We start from the raw sequence: 9687 nt of genomic DNA on the forward strand, positions 1-9687 counted from the left end.
TGTATGTGGCAGCTCCACAACCTCCTAAAGCTTTGTCTGAGGCTCCTCCTTAGGAACTAGAAGCTCCTCCTCTGGTGGGATAATCAACTCTCACTCTCTAAGAGAGCATATCATAGCCTTCTCCTCGTCAAATTTGACATCTCTCCTCACTATTGTCACCCTGAGTGAGAGAAAATACACCCTATAGTTATGTGGTGTCTCTGTGTATCCTACAAATATTCCCCTCTCAGTTTTAGCCTCAAGTTTCTTCCTGCTATCCTTGAAGACATGACAATACACAATAGCTCCAAAAATTTGAAAATGAGATACATCTGGCTTCCTCCGAGAGAAATCATCTTCAGGTGTGATCATGCTAAGTATTCTATGATGACTATGGTTCTGCAAATAAATTGTGGTGTTTCATGCTTCTACCCATAGATGAAACGAAAGCCCCTGATCATATAACATGGCTCTTGTTGCTCCCACTATGCTTTTGTTCTTCCTTTCAACCACCCCATTTTTTTGTGGGTTATGGGATGTTATCAGTTCTCTTCCAATACCCTCTTTGGCACAAAAATCCTTGAAGCTGCTAGAAACATATTCTCCCCCATTATCACTTCTCAAGACTTTCAGTTTCTTAACGGTCTCATTTTCAACCAATGCTTTGAATTCAACAAATTTTGAGAAAACTTCATCCTTCTTCCACATGAAGAAGATCCAATGTTTTCTTGAAAATTCATCAACAAAAATTACATAATAATTGTGTTTTGTTGTAGAGGCTGTAAAAAATGGTCCACATACATTAGAGTGGACTCGCTCCAAGATTCCTCCAACTTGACTATCTCGGCCCTAGAAGGTGGATTTGAAATATTTCCCCAAAGTGCATCCCTTATAGACATCATGTTGGTCAAGGGTACAGTTCAGGAGACCGGTGGTGATTTGTTGCATGATCTTCAAGACCCCATGGTATAAGTGTCCCATGCACCTGTGTCAGATTTCTCTGACATCCCAACTCTACACTTCTCTTTCCTTACTACTTAGTGCAGCGCAAGCTTCCACCTCAATTTTTTATAGGTTCTTCACACTAAATCCAATCTATTGCACCTGCCTAGTAGCTACATGACTTAGAAAGGCTTTCCCCTTATTGAAAACAACATCATAACCACAATCCTCCAATACAACTACATAAATCAAGTTCTTCTTCTTCCCAATTACATACATGACATCTTTCATATGAAGATGGGAGCCTGAATCCCTCTTAAAGGTTACGATACCAATTCCTTTGGTACTATACTGCCCATCATCCCCAAGTTCAATGTGCATTTGGAGATCCTTCTCCTCTAGGCTACTAAAGAATTATTTAGATCCTGTCATATGGAATAAGGCACCTGAATCTAGATAAAACACACTCCCCATCACAATGCTCGCCATGCATGCAATTAAGGTGAAGTCTAATTCGAATTATGAGGAAAGTTCTTCACCTCTTTCTCTTCATCGGGCCTTCTTGTTAGACTTCTTGTGCGAACACTTTGTTGCATAATGCCTCAATTCATGGCAATGAAAACATTTCATCTTTCTCAAGTCCTTCTTCTTTCCATTGTTCAAGTTGGTCTCTGGTTTTCTTTGGGCTTTCTTTCCCTTGCCTTTCTTGTCCTTCCCAACCAAGGAAAAAATATCTTCCTCCTCAGATTTGGATGTTACTCCATCTCTAGTGTTCTGCCAAATTTCTTCCTACACCAGATCAGACCAAAATCTCTCCCAGTTTGGAAATTTGTCCCTTCCATTTACAGAGTCCTGGTAGTTAGGCCAAGAATTTGGAAGGCCTAGGAGAGTTAAGCTCACTAGTTTTGAAGAGGGAATATTTTATCTAACTCCTCCAAGCTCATCTCGACACTGATTGAACCTGGAGAGGTAATGTGGAATGGTTTCTCCTTTCTGGATGATGATGCTTCTGAGTTTGTCACTCGATTCCAATTTCCTGACATCACTGTTATTTTCAAATAGCCTAGTGAGTGTCTTCCACATAGCAAAGAGAGTCTCCTTACCATGTAAATTCGAGACCGTGTGGTCTCTCACACCCTCTAGGATGATCCTCTCGTTTTTTGTGGTATCCTTCTTCCACTTGCAAGTGCTTGAGTATCAAATGTTCCTAGTTGAGGAATGACAGTTTTGTTGTACTCCAACACACCATTATCATCAATCACTGCTTCCATCATGTCCTTCCAATCTATGAAATTTGAGGTTTCCTCAAGGGCATACTCCAATCTCAATCCATTGAAAGACATTTTCTCGCACGGAAGAAAATTGCTTCACTGAATTTGCAAATCAAAATATCTGAAGGAGAAGCTCTATTGACTGGTTTCTAGTGTGATTTCTGCTCTGATACCATGTAGAAATTAATAGAAATTTTCTACTACTGATGTATTCAAACTAAAAACAAGAGATTACAAATTTCCTCTACTATTTTGCGGAATGGAAATCATAATTTAGAAACACATGCAATGACATGCAACCATTAAAACACCACAAGAACACAATGATTTATAGGGGAACCCAACTGGGAAAAACCCCTCCGCTGCTTTTCATTAATCAGATGAGAATGAGAAACTATTACAATGTCTTGCTTCGATCCTAAAGCATAACCTGCATTGTAAACTTGTTCTCATGCTGATTGTCCTACTATGGCCAACACTTAACCAATTCAAAGCCCCAACTTGCTCCTATTCCCTTGCACAATCCTGGACGAAATTAGCTCCTAAAAAGTAGGAATTTTATCTTATTTACTTGCACAATTCCCAAGGAATGATTGTGTTGAAGTTTATAAGTTTGCTTAGCTAGAAACCCTCCATGCACTTTATCTGATTTATTCCTACCTACTTGTTATTTTCCTTAGCTAGTTATTTATAATGTAAATACTGAAAATAAACACTAGTGCATGCTCAGCATATTACAGATCAACAATTAAAAGAAACAGAAATAAACACACCATATGACACCATTATTTTTGGAATAATGTCCCTGGAAAAACCCAATGTGGGAAAAATGGTGCAGCTATCTGACAGTTTTCTTATTAAGCAATATCAGATTACAATCTGGGTGCCGAAATTGGCCTACCCAACAGAGAATTTCCTTGGGAGTAATACCTCTCAGTTTCTGACAAATTTTCTGGCTAAAACCCCGGATAATCCTTCCGGTAGCTACTCAGTAGAAATCTGCTCCAGAAACCCCAGCGTTAGCCTCTCTCTGGATTGCATCAGACCCTCTCTATCTCACACTGGCCCTACGTCACCCCGGATGGGTCTACGTCAACCCTGGGATGCCCTGCATCAACCCTCTACCCTTCTGTGTCAGCTACGCTGGCCTCTCTAAGGCTCTCCGCATCTCTCGGCTCCTTTGCCTGGCCTTGCGTGAGCCCTGGCTGGCTTTGTGCCACTCTCCTTGGCTACTGTGCTGCTTTCCCAGCACTATCTCTGCCTCTCTATCTCTCTGTACTCAAATTCCCCTCAGCTGCATCTCCCGATCACTAATTTTGTCTCTCTTAGCAAACCCTGCTCTAGAGAATAGAATGACTGATCATTCTGGTGTATTCTCCAAGTGACCCTCAAGCCTCCTCTTATACCTTTCCTGTTGACATATCAATGGCCGATATTAAGTCCCTAATCAATAGCTAAGATTAGATCTTCCTTGATCCATGTCTTTTGGACCATTCTAACACAGATTCATATTAATACACATTAATATTTTATTTTCCCTAAGTTTAGACTTAGGGACTCCATTAAAAATATTAATTATTTTAATATCTCCTGATCTGTTTAGATTGCCCAAACCCTTTCTAGCTATTGGAGATCTCATGTGCCCCAACCTCTCCACCAAATTTCGTGGCTAAAGCACATCCGATGCTACCCCAAATCAACACTCCCTCTTAGCAAGGATTGTGCTCTAGCAATACTCCTCAGTAAGTATTACTCTGATCATCTGGCATCGGTATCTGTGCTGATGTTAGGCCTTCCTTCCCAACATCCTCTGCACTGATGCATCCTATACTGCTGCCCATGGTTCTGCCACTACCACTATTGCATCTGTACGACAGCTCCCTCGGCATCCGTGTTGCTGCTGGTCCTTTCTCCCAGCACTGCATCCGCACTGCTCCTCCTCTCATCATGCTGCATCTTGCTGCCCACTATTGCACTGCAACTCAGTTACTAAGAAATAAGTAACTGACCTCCTTGTTGGGCTAGAGACACCCACTAATGTTGAAGCTCCCTCTATCACTGACAAGTGCTCCCTCTCTGACCTCTACGTTGTTGCAACAACTCCCTGCATATCGCACCGTTGCACACCTCTACATGCCATCCTGCACTGGTGCAACACTCCTGTGCCTCTCACACTGCTACAGTCTGCTAGCCTCACACTGTCTCGAGACTCCTGCACTGTAGCACTCTCTGTTGCTCCATCCACATCCATCTCTATCCGACTTAGCCACTCCTACTACTCCTGTTCAAGTCTCCCGTAGCAAGCTCTAATCCAAGAGGTTGGGTACCTCAAGGATCCTTCCCCTCATCACCTATAGTCCACCTGAATACAGCTTGATGTCTCCCCACTTTTGCTTAAGTGGCGCGTGTGCACTCATGGCACAGTCATCATCTATAAAAACTTCCTTCTATGCCCGTGCTGGTGCTGCCTTAGTCTCGGAAGACTCTTCCTTACTCTTCTTCCTTCGAAACTAGGTCGCATAATGACTCAACTCCCCACAGTGCAAGCACTTGATCTTGGAGAGATCTTTCTTCTTTCGCTTCTCCTGCTTTCCCTCAGATGTTAGTGACACATCTTCCTCCTCCTGCTTGACTTTGATCCCCTTGTTGCTGCTACCTGTCTTCGACTATTGTCTGATCTCTTCCTGGAAAAGAGTTGCCCACATCTCGTCCCAAGGTGGGAGAGTCCCTCTGCCCAGGATACTCTGCACAAATACCTCCCAATCTTCTGAGACAACATTCAGAGTTGTCCTCACCATCAGCTCCTGATCTGGTGTCGCCTCTATAGCAGTCAACTGATCTCGGATCTCATTCAGTCCTCTGAGGAAGGTGTCAATCAGTTCTCCCTTCTTCATCTGATATGACCTCAACTGATTCTCAACCAGAATTCTTCTCTACACAGAAGTATGCTGGTACAACTTCTTGAGAGCCTCCCACATCTCAAATGTCATTTCCTTCTCGGCTATGCGTGGTACTACATGATCCTTGACCCCGTCAAGGATAATGCTCTTGTCCCTTGCCATCTCCTCCTCATACTTGTCATTATCATTGGGGTCAACTGGGATAACTATTACCTTCAAGGCGAAGTTCTTGACATGATTCTTGTCAAGTATGGATAAGATTTTGGCCTTCCAGACTGTGAAGTTCGACACTCCGTCCAGTGTATCCTGGTCTCTTACTCCGTGTAGTGCCATGATGCTCCTCTACTTCCCTCCTAGAAGTTCTCTGTTCGACTCCTTTGAGTCTCTACTTCCCGTTTGGAAGTTCTGCTCTAGACTCTCTCTAAGTCCTGATTTCCCTCCTAGAAATCCTTCTACCGCTGTCGATATGCCCCCTACTCTGATTGTCTTATGCAACACACCACTGATTCGGGTTCCTCGGCTAAAAACCCTCGATAGCAACTCCTCTGGCCTTGCTCTGTCAAGTATTGTTCTGACTACAGTACCTCATGAGCTCCACTCTGCAATATTACGCAGCCTTCTAAACCCCAGTAACCTAAAGGTGAGAGCTCCTAGGCTCTGTGCAATCCCGACACCAGCAACCCGACCTCCCCAGCCAACTGCATCAGCCCTCCCAGCTACTGCGTGGCTCTGTGTGAGGCTTATTTTTCCTTCCTTAGCCTTTGCGCTGCCTCTTCCTGGCTCACCCTTGATGACGCAGGCACTGTGTCACCCTTCCTTGTTGTTGCTCTGCTAGAAACAACTTCTATCACCTTGGGACAACTGTTTTATGTTGTTATTGCTCCGCCCTGCTGATTTCCTTTAGTCCTCCTGTGATCTGCAATCACACTCTGATACCATGTTGAAGTTTCTAAGTTTACTTACTTAGAAACCCTCCATGCACTTTATTTGATTTATTCGTACCTACTTGTTATTTTCCTTAACAAGTTATTTACAATGTAAATACCAAAAATGAACACTATTGCATGCTCAACATATTACAGATCAACAACTAAAAGAAACAGAAACAAACACACCATATGACACCATTATTTTTGGACTAATGTCCCCGGAAAAACCCAATGTGGGGAAAGCGGTGCAGCTATCTGAGGGTTTTCTTATTAAGCAATATCATAGTACAATTTGGGTGCCGAAACTAGCCTACCTAATAGAGAAATTCCTGGCAGTAATACCTCTCAATTTTTGACAAATTTTCTAGCTGAAACCCCAGATAATCCTTCTGGTAGCTACTCAGCACAAATCTGCTCCAGAAACCCCAGCATCAGCCTCTCTCTAGACTGCGTCAGCCCCTCTCTATTTCACGCTAGCCCTATGTCACCTCGGATGGGTCTGCGCCAGCCCTACATCAGCCCTCTGGCCTTCTGCATAAGCTACGCTAGCCTCTCTAAGGCTCTGCGCAGCTCCCGACTGCCTTTACGTGGCCCTGTGTGAGCCCTGGTTGGCTCTGCGTCACTCTCCTTGGCTACTACATTGCTTTCCAAGCACTATCTCTGCCTCTCTGTCTCTCTGTACTCAAATGCCCCTCAGTTGCATCTCTTGATCACTAATTCTATCTCTCTTAGCAAACCCCGCTCTAGAGAATAGAATGACTGATCATTCTGGCATATTTTCCAAGTGACCCTCAAGCCTCCTCTTATACTTTTCATGTTGACATATCAACGGCCAAGATTAAGTCCCTAATCAACGGCTAAGATTAGATTTGGCTTTATCCATGTCTTTTGGACCATTCTAACACAAATTCATATTAATACACATTAATATTTTATTTTCCCTAAGTTTAGACTTAGGGACTCCATTAAAAATATTAATTTTTCTAATATCTCCTGATCTGTTTAGAATCTGTCCAAACCCTTTCTAAGTATTGGAGATATCATGTGCCCCAACCTCTCCACCAAATTTTGTGGCTAGAGCACATCTGATGCTACCCTAAATCAGCAGATTCACCTACTCAATGCTAAGCTTTGTACACTCAACTAGTATACAATTGACATTTACAATGTGCATTTTCATCCACTTCAGCTAGGCAATTCGAATTCCATGCATGTCTGAGCTATTTCTAGCTAATTGACTAGTTTAACTAAGAGATCATTGAGTTAACAAAATATCTACTACTCAACTGACTCAACTAGTTGCTTGAGCTCAATTAACTGAGTCAAACTGAAAATAACTGAACTAGATTGCTAAATTTTAGTAATCACTACATGCACAACTCTACTTCTAGCCTATAACTCAAATTTTCTGAGTAAACAAGTAGACAAAGACATGTCACACAAGTTAACTTCAATCCAATTCATCTTGCTGATGTGGAAAATCGAATTACTAAATTTGACTAAGCCACAAGTCAAATGTAGCCTTTCTTGCCAAAATACGATAAAGTAACCCTTATTGTTTAAAAGCTATATAAGGACATTGTTAAAATTTGTTAGTGGTTATTAATCTTTTTTTTCCTCCCAGCCGCTCAGGACCGAAGCCTTGGCCTGCGCACGCCCCTCTGAGACTACACCCTCCTTCCGGCATCGCGGCCGCCTGGGCCTTGGCCTCCTGCCATGGCCCCCCAGATTCTCCTCGGGAGGGAATCGATCCTCAAAGAGCCTTCTTAGATCTAGTGAAATCCCTCCCTCCGCAACGCCCTAGACCTGCACTTTTGAAATTTGTTAAGAAATTAGATGTTCTTCAAGAAGTTCAACTGCCTCCAACCCTGCCTCGCATGGCGGCATTATCCCTGGCCGAAAAAGGTCTCATAGGTCAATTTACAGGCCTTTGGCCCTCTCCAAGAACAGTTCAAAGATGGGTTGAAAGAAACTGGTCAGACAAAATCCAAGGGAAAATATCAATTAGGTTTTGTGGAAAAGGGTATTACACATTCCATTTCGAATCCAAAGAGGATAAGGACCTAATCTTCAGAAATGGGCCATATTTCATGGACTCCAAGGGCCTCTACCTCAACAAATGGACCCCAGATTTTGACCCTGAACTGGATGTTCCCAGTGTTGTTCTGGTTTGGGTCCATCTCCCTCACCTCCCTCTCCATTGCTGGGGAGATGAGTCTGTTCGTGCCATTGGGAACGTTGTAGGCAAATATATTGATTGGAGCGAGCAGAAGGACAACATGCAATCTTGTGCAAGGATCTGTGTCGAAGTGGATTTAGGCAAAGGACTGCCCAAAGCAATAAAGCTGAAAGTGGACGAATGGAGCCATGTCCAGCAACTGGACTACGAGCAGATACCATTTAAATGTAAGGTATGTCACGAATACGGACATTTTTCCAATAGATGTTCTAAACTTGTTGATGCAGAGAGTGACGAGCAAGAAGGCCATTGGGAAACAGTCAAAAAGAAGTCTACCCCTCCCTTCAAGCCTCCCTTGGAGTCTGATCCTCCTGCTCCCTCTGCTCTGTGTCCCTCTTCTTCCTCCCCTTCTCCATCCGCCCCCCTCCCGCCTGATCCGCCCCTTCCCCCCTCTTCTAACCCCTTTCTAGTCCTTTCTTCCCTAGAGCCTCCTTCAGAAGATCCCTCCTTGCCCCCCTTAGTCTTATCCGAGCCTTCTGATCCCCACCCTTCCCAGATCATCTCATCGCAGGCCTCCCTTGAGCCCTCTCTATGCAGGATAACCAAAAGCTCTTCGAAAGATCATGGAACATCCAACGACACCTATAAAAAACCGGACCTGGTAGAAAATCAGCGAAGCAACACAGGGATGAGAATGCCCAAAAAGACATAGCCATGGGAACGCAAACACCAATAGAATCTTTCATTTTGGGCTTAAGAGAAAGAGACAAGTCACAAAGATCAAGAGAGGCGAGCACCTCTCCGCATGCCCAATACCCAATGATGAAAATCTTATCTTGGAACAGCAGGGGTTTAGGGCACCCCTCCAAAGTTGCTGCCCTCAAAGACCTAACTCATAATGAAAAGCCAGATATTTGTTGATACAGGAGACAAAACAAGACCAGCAAGAAATGAGAAGAATAATAGATCAGCAGAAACAATATATAGGATGCACCAGTGGCTCAAGAGGAGCCTCCGGAGGAATTGCCACCATCTGGGACTATAGTAAATGGAACTGCACTTCAACAAATCTTCACCAGCATTGGATCAGAACCGATCTGGACAGCAGAATAGACAACCATACTGTAATTATCTACAATGTTTATGCCCCCAATCATTGCAGAGAAAAGGAAATCTACTGGGAGGATCTAAAGGCAAGTATCGATGGGTAGCTAAACTTAAACATCATAGTAGCAGGCGACTTCAATCTAGTTTTACATGCCAATGAAAAAGGGGAGGATGTTTCACTCCAGATCCCTTCAGAGGCCGATTGGAGGCTATCAGTCAAGAATATGAATTAGTTGATGTTGCTCCTAAAAATCGCAGGTACACTTGGAGTAACCGCAGGATTGGCATTGGCAATATAATGGAGAGGCTCGACAGGTTTTTAGTCAATATTTCGTACCTTTCTTCCTTTTCTGTAGGATATGCCAGCGTCCTTACTACCT

This window comes from Pinus tabuliformis, chromosome 5_2 (genome assembly GCF_031772625.1).
Source record: "Pinus tabuliformis cultivar Carrire ecotype Pingquan chromosome 5_2, CPIR1, whole genome shotgun sequence".
Lineage (NCBI taxonomy): Eukaryota > Viridiplantae > Streptophyta > Pinopsida > Pinales > Pinaceae > Pinus > Pinus tabuliformis.